The 13473-nt window shown below is 39.8% G+C and overlaps 1 pseudogene; it reads left to right on the forward strand.

The window, feature by feature from the left end:
• The window catches only part of LOC141829169 (uncharacterized), a 32426-nt pseudogene extending 30659 nt beyond the window's left edge, over positions 1-1767 (forward strand).
• The last annotated feature ends 11706 nt before the right edge of the window (positions 1768-13473 follow it).

The following is a 13473-nucleotide window of genomic DNA, read 5'->3' on the forward strand; positions in this document are numbered from 1 at the left end:
CACTACAAAAAAACACTGTTTTAGCAACGAAATTTTGTAACAAAAAAAATTTGTTGCAAATTTGCAACTAATTTTGCAACGAAACAAATATTCGTTGCAAATTTGTGTCGAAATTAGCAACGAAAAATAATTCGTTACCAAAATAGCAACGAAATAATTTCGTCGTAAAATTCGTTGCAAAAATTATTTTCGTTGCAAAATTTGTCGCAATATTTCCAACGAATAAAAAGTTCGTTGCAGATTGGCGACGAAACAATTTTTCGTCGCAAAATATAATAAATTAGCGACGAATCAAAAGTTCGTCGCCAAAGCGACGATTATTTTTCGTCGCCGATTGGCGACGAAAAGTCTCCGTCGCCAATCAGCGACGATATAATTCGTTGCCAATCGACGACGAAAATTAATTCGTCGCCAATTGGCGACGATTTTAGCGACGAAACTATGTTCGTCGCAAAATTTGACTATTTTTTCCCACCTTCCCGTTCATTATGAATCGCAATATATATCTTAATTTATAACTTATATTTAATGGAATAACACATACACACATGGACAACCTTTTTCTTTTACAATGTCGTACCAGATTTTATTAATTATTTTTTCTGAATAGGTTGGGGTCAGTCGAGTGCTATAATCCAAGGAATGACGTATTGACACATCGTAGCCTATTTTGCTATATAAGAAAGGAAATCTAACTGGTTATATATTGAACGGAATATACGCTATTAGTAAAGGATATGATAGCCAAGATTCGTTAAAAAATAGTGGAAAATGCATTTTAAACATGATTGGGTAGCTTAGTAGACATTTGGCGACGAATACATTTTCGTCGCCAAATTCGTCGCTATTTGGCGACGAAGTAACATTTTCGTTGCAGTGGCAACATTTTCGTTGCCAATTAGCAACGAATTTGGCGACGAAAAACAAATTTATTTTATTTCATATTATTATTAATTATTTCTAACAATGTTTTTTTAGGTAAAGGAAATGGGGCGAGATCCTGACTTTATTGATACTTTTACTCGCACTTTTCAAAAGAAAGACAAGACCTGGAGTGGGGACAGAGCAAAAGCTATTAAGGTTTAAATATTTATCTAAATTTTATTATATTTTATTTATCAAATATTTTAATATATTAATAAATATTTTGATAATACAGGATAAATATGATGAGCTCGAGCTAGCACGAGTTTCAACTGCTAGCTCTGAAGGTGATGGATCTGAGCCCTCAGTGGGTAATGATTTGAGTCTATGGCTGGAGGCCACTGGGGGAGACAAAGGTGGTAGAAGGATATTGGGTATGGGTTCTTTGGGGAGAACCTATAGAGCTGCTGGTTCATCTTCTATCACTTCCCCAGCCGTGACATCTCAGATCCACAGTTTGACTGAGGAGGTAACCCAGTTGAAAGGGTTACTTATGCAACGAGATGAAGACATGAGGCAACGAGATAATGAAATGAGACAACGAGAAGAGCAAATGAGACAAAGAGATCGAGAAATTAATAGATTGCGCAGACAACAAGACGTGCTCTTCCGACATCTTCAGTTGTCGTTCCCTCCGGGTGATGATGACGATGACGACGACGACGATGATGGTGGTGGTTCTTAGCTGATTTTTTGTGTATGAAATTTTTATAATTATTATTTTATTTATCATTGTATTACATCTGCAAGTTACTAATTTATCTAATTTTTCTAACCGTGTTTATTTTTTTTACAGTTTTTTTGAAGAGAAGTCAGAAGAAGAGGTAATTTTTGACATAATTAACTTATATATTTTAGTTATAATTTTAAAATTGATACTTTCTCTTTTTTATTTTTCGTATACAGGAGAACAACAGATAGTGACGGAGAAGGAAGTAGAGTCACGAATAATTTCATCGCCGATTGGCGACGAAATTATTTTCAACGCCAATCGACGACGAACTTAGCGACGAATTAATTTTTTCGTCGCTATTTTTATCGACGAATCACTGAAATTCATTGCAGAATTCTGCGATGAGTATTTGGCGACGAATTTTAATTCGTTGCAAAAAAATTCTACAACGAATTTTTTTAAGAAATTCGTTGCAAAATTCGTTGTAGAAGGCTGATTTTTTTGTAGTGTTAGCTTGCTCATGTAATTGAAATTCACAGAATAATTCGAGCTTAACAGCAGATAGATCCCTTGATACTTTATACGCATCAACCATAGATGCCCATAAAGTAGTTCGGGGAAAGGCTTGTAACACATACCTTACAAGATCGCGGTTATCGATCTTTTCACCGATTACATGGAGACCGTTTACGATCTCCTTGAACCTCCCATGCATCTGACTTACATTTTCATTAGATCTCATTGAAAAGGATTGTAGTTGACTTACCAAGATATCCTTCTTGGCTCGTCGAGATTCGCTTGATCCTTCATTCAGTTCAATGAGTTTTTCCCATAATTCTTTGGCCGAGTCGAAAGGACCAACCTTGCTCAATTGCTCTTTAGTGAGTCCGCACTGCAAGGTCGTTATGGCTTTCGTATTCGCTTGCGCCTTCTTACATATGTCCTTTGGCCAGTTCTTGATAGGTAGGGTTGTTCCAGTTGCATCCTTCGGTTTTTCGAAACCTTCTACAACAATAATCCAGTTTTCAAAGTCATTTATTAGATAAAATTCCATTCTACCTTTCCAGTATGCGAAATCGTTTCCATCGAAGAATGGTGGTCGTGCGGTGCTATAACCCTCTTGGAACGCCATATGTTGCTTCGGTTGATTGTTAGATCCTCCAAAACGTACCCGGCTCTGATACCACTTGTTAGGATCGATTGGTTCGCTAGAGGGGGGTGAATAGCGTTTTTCGATTCTTCTTGATTGTTTCTCTGCAAGAGTGTTAGCGGAAGCAAAATATAAAAGAGAAAACAATAGATCAATGCTAACCCGGTTTGTTTACTTGGTATCCACCTCCGCAGAGATGACTAATCCAAGGATCCACACTCACGCACACACCCGATGCACTATGAATATTCTCCTTCTCGAAAACCTCGAAGGCGGAGAAACCTTTACAACTCTTTCGATCTCCTCAAATATGATATGAAAGAATGTTCAGGAGGAGATGAAGAAAGCAAAGAATAGAGAACAAATACGTTCTCAAAAGAAGCACAAAGTAATGAAAGAATAGCAGAATTCTTAAGTTGATCTCGAGCAGGCTTCTTTTATAATTCTTCGGCATCAGTCGACTGCTGGCAGGGCCAGTCGACTGATGGCTTTAATCGGCAACAAAATCTCGCATTAAAGCGCATTAAATGCTTGCCAATCTTCGCCAACGTTCAAATAGCAGTCGACTGTTCCAAGACCAGTCGACTGGCATCAGTCGACTCACTATACACTAGTCGACTGCCCAGTCGACTCCTGTCTTCCTCTGGCTCGACTGATTTTTCTGTGTGCGTCTGATTTATGAGCAGTCGACTACTGGCAGGGCCAGTCGACTGGTGAAGCTGAAAAATCTCATTTCAGCTTCTCTTGACCTAGACCTCGACCTTCAAACACCTCCCATAGCCTCATGCCTTCCCTGGATGCTCCATCATCCTTGCACTAGCCTGAGATGCTTCCATCAGCTTCGTCATGTCAAGTCCTTGCCAAGACCAACCTTGGACTTTTCCTTGCCAAGACTTCCCACTTGGACTTTTCCTTGCCAAGACCAACCTTGGACTTTTCTTTGCCAAGACCACGCTTGGACTTTCCTTTGCCAAGACCACGCTTGGACTTTCCTGCAAACTTGCATCACACATGTTAGATCACAAGTATTGCCTAACTTCAAACATGGTTTAGCCAAACATTGAAACTCAATGCACTTGGGGCAAAGATTGCACCAACAGTAAGATCGATCAAACGATCGATTAAGACTCCATATAATTGACCACGTGATCGATTAAATGTCGTAACCTGTTTTCTCAAAAAACCCTGTAATCGATCAAGTGATCGATTACACTTGTTCATAATCGATCAAGCAATCGATTATTATGGGTTCTCACAGAATGCTCTGTAATCGATTTGGTGATCGACTAACCATCTTAGCCATTGGTTAATCGATCCACCCACCGATTAAACTGAAGTGAATTCGATTCTCATACAATCTGATCACCTGGTCCACTCGTGTCTCACCCGAGCCAACCACAATGGACCATGTATTCAGAGGACATGCTCTCAAGCCTCCTCTGACAATGGCTGGCGGCGAGCAGAGGGAGAAGAGGGCACGGCGGCGAGCGAAGTGTGTGTGGCTGGCGGCGAGCGAAGAGTGCGTGGCTGGCGGCGAGCAGAGGGAGAAGAGTGCGTGGGAGAGGAGGAAGCACAGAGGAGAAGAGTGCGTGGTGAGCAGAGAGGAGAAGAGCGCGGCGAGCAGAGGGAGAGGACGAAGCGGAATCGTGAGAAAAGGTTTTGGGTTTTAATTTTTCGCCCCACGCGCGCGGAGAAAATTCCCAGCCACGTCAGCGTTGCCACGTAGGTGTCGCTCACGAACAGGCGCTCAGGATAACAATCCTATATATATATATATATATATATATAGAATATTATTACTGTAAATCATTAAGATATTTATATATTATATGTAGAATATTTATCGTTTTTGCAAGCACAATTACAATTCATATCGCGATGACAACTCATATCAACCTACTCCACCCTACCCAAATTATATATTTTTTAGCCTTAAATCTCGTCGTAAGTTGTTTTAAATTAGTTGATTGTGCAAGGAAAGAACTGATTACTGAAATCTCAGGTTCTATATATGAAGGAAGTTTGCAAACCTCAATTAAGAATCAATTGTGCAAACATCACACTAATACCTGTTGGAGCTTTAGATGGATGGATTGACCGTATTGATCCAACAATTGAGTTCGGTTAATCAGATCGGCAATGAGTCATCGGCTAAAACTGGTAGAGTTTGTTATGACAACGTAGATCTTATTCCATTTATACTCTCGATACATCCTTTCAGATATCAAGTCACCCTTTTGGAAATAGGAGCATTCCAAATTTCGAGCCCTATCAAACTTTTGAACCTTTGGAACTCTTGAGAGAGGAAAGAGAAGAGAGGTCAATAAGAGATTTCACAACTTGAGAATTGAGTGATTTCAATGAAAGGAATAAGATGAAGAGTTACTTACCAGAGATGAAAGATTTCTGTTAAGAGGTGAAAAGAAATAGAACACATCTTTTCACTTAAATATTATCAATTACCATTAATTAATTTTATTAATCAATATTATAGTTATGATTAATTTATTATAAATATTAATTAATTAATTAATATTATAATCCTCGATTAATCTTTTAATCAATCAATGAAATTAATTCTAATTTTACACCCCCTTAATGCATGGTTCCACGTAGATTAACATTTATATATACTTGAGTTAGCATTGAGATAATCACATCAATAAACTCAACTCGTGTGTGAGTCAAAATTTCAATCTGATCATATCGGATTAATTATTCATTAAATATTAATTTCTTATTCACTTGATAAATTGATTTACAACAGTCTACTCGTGATAATCAATTTATTTCTATTTAATTTATTAGTTACCAAAATTATTTTTTCCAACTAAACCAAAGAAAGTTGGGGTGGTTTCTACTTTAGATTATAGCTCTATAGAATCTGAAACAATCACCACAAAAAAATTGCCAATTAGCGACGGCCAATTCCGTCGCTAACGGTTAATTAGTGACCGCTTTGCGACGGAATATAGCCGTCGCTTTTTTTTTGGTCGGTGACGTCAGCTTAGCGACGGAATTTTCATTCCGTCGCTATATTTAGCGGCGGAATTAAAATGTTGTCACTATATTTAATGACAGATTTCTAATTCCGTCGTTAGAATTTGGCGACGGATTGAAAATTCCGTCTCTAAATATAGTGACGGAAGTTTAATATCCGTCGCTAAATATAGCGATGGAATTTTAATTCCGTCGCTATTTAGCGACGGAATGATAATTTTTTTTAAAATATATTTTTTAATTTTTTAATTCCCTATTTACATTTAAATAAAATGATACAGTAAATTACAAACCACAATAATATACAAACGCACAATCCAAAATACACTCCAATATAATCTGAATATCTGAATACAATCCACAATAATATACAAATACCAAATCACAAGTCTAAATATCTGAATACACTCCAATATAATCTGAATACAATAACATAAATACAAATCTCTGGATATACTGATACTGTATCAAATGTCAAAATACAATAATATATCAGAATTACATCTAAACGAGTCCAGCCATCCTTCTATTTTACACACTTAGCAGAGGGATTAGAACAACATAGGACCTAACTTAACTTGGTTGATCACATCAAAACTAACTGGGGCACCAACAGCCCTGAGCTCGTGATATAGCCTTACGATAGGAACAGTGCACCGAGCTTTCAAGCTCATGACATAACCTTACTATAGGCACGAAACTCTCCGATTGAAGTTATGCCTTGGTCTTACCAAGAGCTCGCATATCTAACTACTTCATTAATATTATTACATAAAGGAGGTTCACATTTTTTGAAGACTCATTATATTGTCGCACATAAATAGAATAATCAAGACCTAGAGTAGTGAAAAAGTATTTATCCATTCTCAAAATTATTGCATTCAAGTCACAGAGATAGATAAAAAGATATCAAAACATTATGACAACATGCAAAGGAGCGTTGCTAATCCTCCTTCTCTGAAGAGTACAAGTTGTTTCAGACTTTCTTTGGATCTAAGAAGTTCAGGTTGGCGTCTTGAAGTATCTGGCCGAATTGTAAGAACTAACGACCTGCTCCTTCAAATTTGTGTTTTAGCATCCTACTGGTCCTCACCCCTAGCAAGTCGTAGTACTCTTGGGAAGCAAGGAAGGACTTCTTTCACTCCTGCTAGTGTCCTTCTTCGCTAGCCTTGCATTTAGCCAGTCCCACTTGGGCAGCCTCCAGCCCAGATTATGTTTTCTCTAGTCCATAGTTGACTTTCTCCCTCTGCCTCTTATCCTCAGTCAGTTGATGATCTAGATCTTGCCTCCTCACTACCGCCTCACGTAGGTCCTGACGGAGCTCTCCCTATTGTGCATGAAGGGAAGTCAGTTCCCCTTTTGTGTGCATAGTTTCTTTTTTGAAAAACTTAGCTTCTTCTCTAGCCTTATTAGCCTCTTCTTCCAAAACTTGGAATGCGGCTCGGGCTTTCTCTAAGGTTTGCTCCATTTGATGGATCTTCTCAGCCTGGAGTTCGGCCTTTTGGCGCAATTTCACTTCTTCAGCCTTGGCAGTCTTTGCATTTACTCTAGCTCTTTTAGTCGTAGCTCTAGTTTCTTCCAATCTCAGAGTTGATTGCGCCAACTAGCCTTTTAGATTAGCCACTTGTGTCTCTAATTGGTGGTGTTGCTGTATCAAGTCGGGTAACCGACAATGAAGCTCTCTATGTGCTTTCTAGGTCTATACGAGGAAGAAATGTTAATTAGTAAAGGTAAAAATTATGCAAGTGGATAGAGGAGAAAGCTCGTACCTTCATAAGGGAGGCATTGAGGACCTCACTTAGGTTTTCCAGGCCCATGCGGGGCAAGATCTCGGTCTTATAGCGGCAAATTTCCTCCATAGAGCACTGGGAGCGTTCTTCTCTTTATTCCGAGGTAGCTCGGTGAACCCTAGGAGGAAGGGCGCTGTCGAACCTAGATCCAGTTTCAACTCTGGTAGGATGCATCACAACCCCACTCTTCTCAAGCTGATACTCTAGCTCTATCATGTGTGTGCTTGGTGCAACACTCTGGAGGCAGACTCCTTAGAAGAAGCACCGTTAAGGGGGTCCCATCGGAAGGACTCACTGAGTGTTTGAAGTCGAGTAACCTGCCTCATCTGGATGAGGAGTAGGATAGGTTTCCTTTGAAGGGGGTGGTTGTTTCTGCACTCGACTCCTCTTCCTAGGATGAAGCCCTCTTTGTGTCTCGGTTGTCACCTTGATCACCTCCACCTTGGCTTCACTAGTCTTGACCTCAAACACTTCTTGCAGAGCCCCCTATAGTGGCAACAATCATGGGCTCATGGGCAGGGATCGGGGGATCCTCAGCTACAACTGGAAGGTCCGCCGGTGGAGATTCAACTCCAGCAGTCGATGACTCTGCTACTTCATCAGCCCACCAGCTGTCTATCATCGATAGGTCCCACTTCAAATTCTTGTTGACTGAGGCTCCCAACATGATTCAACCTGCGAAAGAAGAAAAGGTTAGTCAGTAAGCATGACAACTTAATAGAAGCAGTGTCTTACTTAGTCGGTCCTCCAAAGGTAAGGATTCGGGCTTAGCCTTGCTCGGTAAAGCAACGTCTTGTTCTCCACTAGCATGTTCACATTAAACTTCAAACCTACTAAAGCCTCAACCACCATCAAAAATCTCTCTCTAGCTTATATTGGCTTAAGGAAGGTTGAGGTGGTAGTTCTAGATGCCAAGAAGTTAGCCAATTGTAGGTTGATAAAAATAAAATGACTCTTCCACCCCTTCTGAGAAGTCAGGTATTCGCCAAGGAAGTTAAATCCAAGTCTAGATGTGAAATACACCACACCGGGCTCCCCTCACTTTGAATAAAAGAAATAGCGAAAAGTAACAAGATCGAGCAGAACTTGGTATATGCAAGCAACTATAACTGCACTACTGATTAGGCGAAAGGAATTTGGGATGAATTGGGAGAGGAAAGATGAAAGTAGTTAACCAAATCTTGAAAGAAGGTAGGAATAGGGAATCTAAGGCCGTTGGCTAATTGGTCATGCAAGCAAGTGATGTAACCTGGTTGTGGTTCATGAGGACGATGCTCGGGCGTTGGGACCAATATTTGGTGGTTGGCAGGAATACTATATTGATCTCGAAGCAATGGATCCTCCTCTCTAGTATAAGAAGATCGTTGAGTCTCATACCAAGGGGCAAACCCTTCCTCGTTGGCTATAAGATTGAAAAAGGGAAGAAAGGAACCAGATGAAGGAAGGAGAGGTGACTTGCTATATCACTAGAAAAGGAACAAAGATGATCAGGAACTAGGATGAAGATGATCAGGAGCGTGGTGATAAATGGCAGTGGTGTCACATCTTGAAAACCTAATATACGTCGGAGTCCGAATAGTAAAAATATCACATCAATTGCAAGACGGTTGGATGTTAAAAATTCTTCCAACTGTCTGATCATCATCATCCTACTAATTAAAATGCACCAAGAGTGAGTTACGAGAAGACTGATTTTAAAAGTAGTTCAAAATGTAGTCGTCCGATGTAAAGATAAATAAGCAGCAACACGACACCACCGCAGGATCTAAGATTGTGTCAGTAAGCGATAATGATGTATGCTTTTGCAATTAATGCAACAGGGTGCTCTCGCGGCTCTAGGAGGATCCCACATGACAGCCATTGATGCAATAGCATGACATAACAATCAGCAAGATGATACGCAACCTGATGTATCAATCTCAATAAATGCAACATTTAATCTTCCCTGTAGTAAAGACCTGGTCAACTGTCCCAATAAAGCAATGATATCTCATCAAGATATCCCAACAATAACTCAGTATAAGTCCATTCAGTAGGACTATATCTCTTTCGACTAGACTAATTGAGGATACGTATGACACGACAGAAGCCTATAGCGGCCACGTGCCCCATAAGATCTAGAATGAGTGTGGGGTTATCAGTCAAAATAAAGGATAACAAGCTGACAACATCATCCTCCAGCGCCCACTTCGACCTTGGCCTTGGTCTCAACCTCGACCTCTGCTCGGCCTCACATGCCTATCTCATCTCGACCTTGGTCCCGACCTCGACCTCTGTTCGACCTCACGTGCTGATCTCATATTGGCTTCAAGTCTCAGGTCTCAACCTTGAACTCTGCTCAATCTGGGGTCTCGACCTCAAGCTTTGTTCGACCTCACGTGTCGATCTCATCTCGACCTCAAGTTTCCAGTCTCAACCTCGACCTTCGCTCGGTCTTGGGTCTTGAGTCTCGAGTCTTTGGTCTCGGGTCTCGGGTCTCGGGTCTCAGGTCTTGACCTTGACCTCCACTAGGCCTCACAGACTGACTTCATCTCAGCCTCAAGTCTCAAGTCCCAACCTCGACCTCTGCTCGATCTCGGGTCCCGACTTCTACCTCTGCTCGATCTTGGGTCTCAATCTTAGTTTGGCCACACATGTCGATCTCATCTCAACCTAGGGTCTCAAATATTTCTTTGATTAGTTATGGGTTAAGCCCATAAGGTCGGTTTTCCTATGAGATCATGAAACCCTAAGATTGTTTCTCTTGAAAAATAAAGAAAATATCTCGAAAGACATGAACAACAGGAGCGTGTATATTGAAGTATACCATAAATGATAGCACGTATTTCAAAACAAATATGAAATGGATGTTGATATTTTGAAGATTGACACATTGATAACTCTATAAAAGACTACCCCTACCCGGGGGCACAGATATGCACATACGAAATCCTAATTTTTCTAAGCCCTTAATCTCCTTCCTCTCACAAAACCCTAACTTGAGAGTTGGAGTGCCTTACCGAGATCCATTCCTAGAACCATTCTAACTCTCTTTTGGAGTGTTTTTTACGTCTCTTCATCCTTTTTGTTGACCTGTGGCTTGATCATCTATTGTATTTGGTCGGAACAATGATCATTAAATGCAATGTCTTATCTCCTCGAAAACGAGAACCAAACTAGTTGTCCTGATGAGGTGTCGACAGCATGGCTTGTCAGGGTGGATATGTCAATGATAGTTTAGCAAGGTCATTGAGCGGGATGTCTCAATAACAAATCAACACAATCCAGTCAATCGGACTATGCCTCTATCGATTAGACTAATTGAGGAGGCTTGTGATAGTGCGAAAGCCTGTAGCCACCATGGCCTACGAGATCCAGAATGATATTGAGCTGTTAGTCAAAATCAAAGAGGATTAGACAAATCTCGAAGGACAATAAGTTGGCAACCTTAGTCTCGGGTACGTGGGCCTTGATCTTGGTTTTAAGCTTTGGGTCCGCGGGCCCCGACCTCAACCTCTAGCCTCAGGCCCTAATCTTGGCCTCAAAACTTGAGTCTCAACCTCGACCTCTACTCGGTCTTATGCACTGACCTCACCTCAATCTTGGGCGCCAACTTCTACTCGATCTCGAGCCATGACCTTGGCCTCGAGCCTCGGGTTTGCGAGGCTCGACCTTGACTTTAAGCCTCGAGTCTCAACCTCATCTCAGCCTTGGGTCCCAACCTCGACATCTACTCGATCTCATGTGCCAACTTTATCTCAGTCTTGAGCGCCGACCTCTACTTGATCTCAGGCCCCAACCTGGGCCTTGAGCCTCGGGTTCGTGGGCACCGACCTTGGCTTTAAGCCTGGGGTCCCGACCTTGGTCTCAAGCCTTGAGTCCCAACCTTGGCCTCAAGCCTCAAGTCGCGACCTTAGCCTCTACTCGATCTCATGCGTCAACCTCATCTTAGCCATGAGTCTCTCTTTAGCCACTTCTAGGTTGATCTCATAAGGTCGATACGTCTGCAAGACCATGAAACCCTAAGACTGTTTCTCCTGTAAAGTAAGAAAAGTATCTCGGAAGACATGGATAACGAGAACGCGTATATCAGAACACACCATAAACGATAGCGCGTATCTCGTGACAAACCATAAACGGAAGTTTATATTTCACAGGTATACACACACGAAATCTTAATTTTTTCAAGCCCTTAATCTCCTTCCTCTCGTAAAATCCTAACTTGAATGTCAAAGTGGTTTGCCGGGATCCATCCCCGGCATTGTTCTAATGATCTTTTTGGAGTGTTTTCAAGTATTTTCATCATCTCCAATAACATTGGTTGACTGATGATTTGATCATCCATTGTATTTCATCGAAATAGTTATTATAACAATATTAAAGTCATTTTGATTAAATTGAAATAATTTTAATAAATTGATAAGAAATACTTTGATATAACAACGTTCTATATGTAGAAATTTTGATAAGTTCGTAAAAGAAAGTAAACTAATTTACTTTAACATATTATAGTAATTTCATAGCCACTATAAGAACATTTTAAGATTAAAAATATAATAAGATATTATTTTGATATTTAAAAAAAATATTCTTTTTACAAAATGATAACAAATAGCACCTTTTTAATTTTTACCCAAAAATATTTCAATCTCTTTTCCCACTTATTCCTTCTCTTTCTTCTCAGCGAAACACTACAAAGAAATCATAAAATAGTGATGAAATTTTATTTCTATCTCTATTTTAGTGATAAAAATAATCATTTGTCGTTAACGGATCATTTAGCAATGAAAATTTATTTCTGTTATTATATTAACGACAGAAATAAAATTCCGTCGCTAACATAGCAATGAAAATTTCTTTCCGTCGATAAACCATCGCTAAATTAGCGACGGAATTATAATTCCGTCTCTATTTCCATCACTAATATAGGGACAGAATTAATATATAAAAATGGAAATTAGACTTAGCGAGGGAATTTTATTTCCGTCGCTAAACCGTCACTAAGGTAGCGACGAAATTTTATTTCCATCGCTAAGGTAGCGATGAAATTTTATTTCCCTCGCTAAACCATTTTTATTAGCGATGGAAATTTCTTTCTGTGTCTAAACTGCCGCTTAAATTAGTGACAGAATAAAATTTCGTCGCTAAACCGTCACTAAGTTTGCGATTTTAGGGGTTTCATTCCCGACCCTTTTCTTCTCCCAATTCATGATTTTTCTGTTGCTCCGGCAATTTCTGGCGATCTCCTCACGCGCGACGTCCTCTCCTCTAGCGATCTCCTAGCGCGCAACAAACTCTCCTCCGACGAACCCTCCCCTCGCGAACTCTCCTCACGTGCGCGCGATGTTTTCTTCTCTGGATTCAGCCTCAAGATCCAGCTCTCGGCTGCGTTTATCCTCCGGCGTTATCTTCTCCGATTCCAGCCTCCCCCCCCCCCCAGCTTCTCCAGTTCCGGCCTTTCCCCCTCCAAAGTTAACATCTCCGGATCCTTTGATCATAACCATTTTTTCCCAAGCTTGTGATAAATTTAGTACAAATTTTGTATAAATTTGCTTGGTTTAGGGGTCTATATTAATCTTGAATTTGAACAAAATTTTGCATAAATTTGCTTCACAAATACGCATCAAAATAAAATTAAAATAGGTAAAATAATAATCAATGTAATTAATTAAGTAAATTTGCTTCACAAATTAAGAAATAAATTAAATAGTAATGACTAAATTAATTAGATAAGTGACTTAACTATGCTAATGAAATATTTATTGATTTACATAAAATATATGCAATCATATATTTTATGCAATCATATTCCTCCTCTCAAACATGATTATATACAAACAAGATGATGGATAGAGATCACATGTATACAAATTGAATAGTGCATGTTCACCTCATCCTCAACCTAGTGATGTGTGAAAAAATAATAATGAATCTTAGCATTACAGGAAACAATTTGT

This window comes from Curcuma longa, chromosome 5, assembly GCF_044706935.1.
Source record: "Curcuma longa cultivar G26 ecotype Majalengka, Jawa Barat chromosome 5, ITB_CL_G26_1.1, whole genome shotgun sequence".
Classification (NCBI taxonomy): Eukaryota; Viridiplantae; Streptophyta; class Magnoliopsida; order Zingiberales; family Zingiberaceae; genus Curcuma; species Curcuma longa.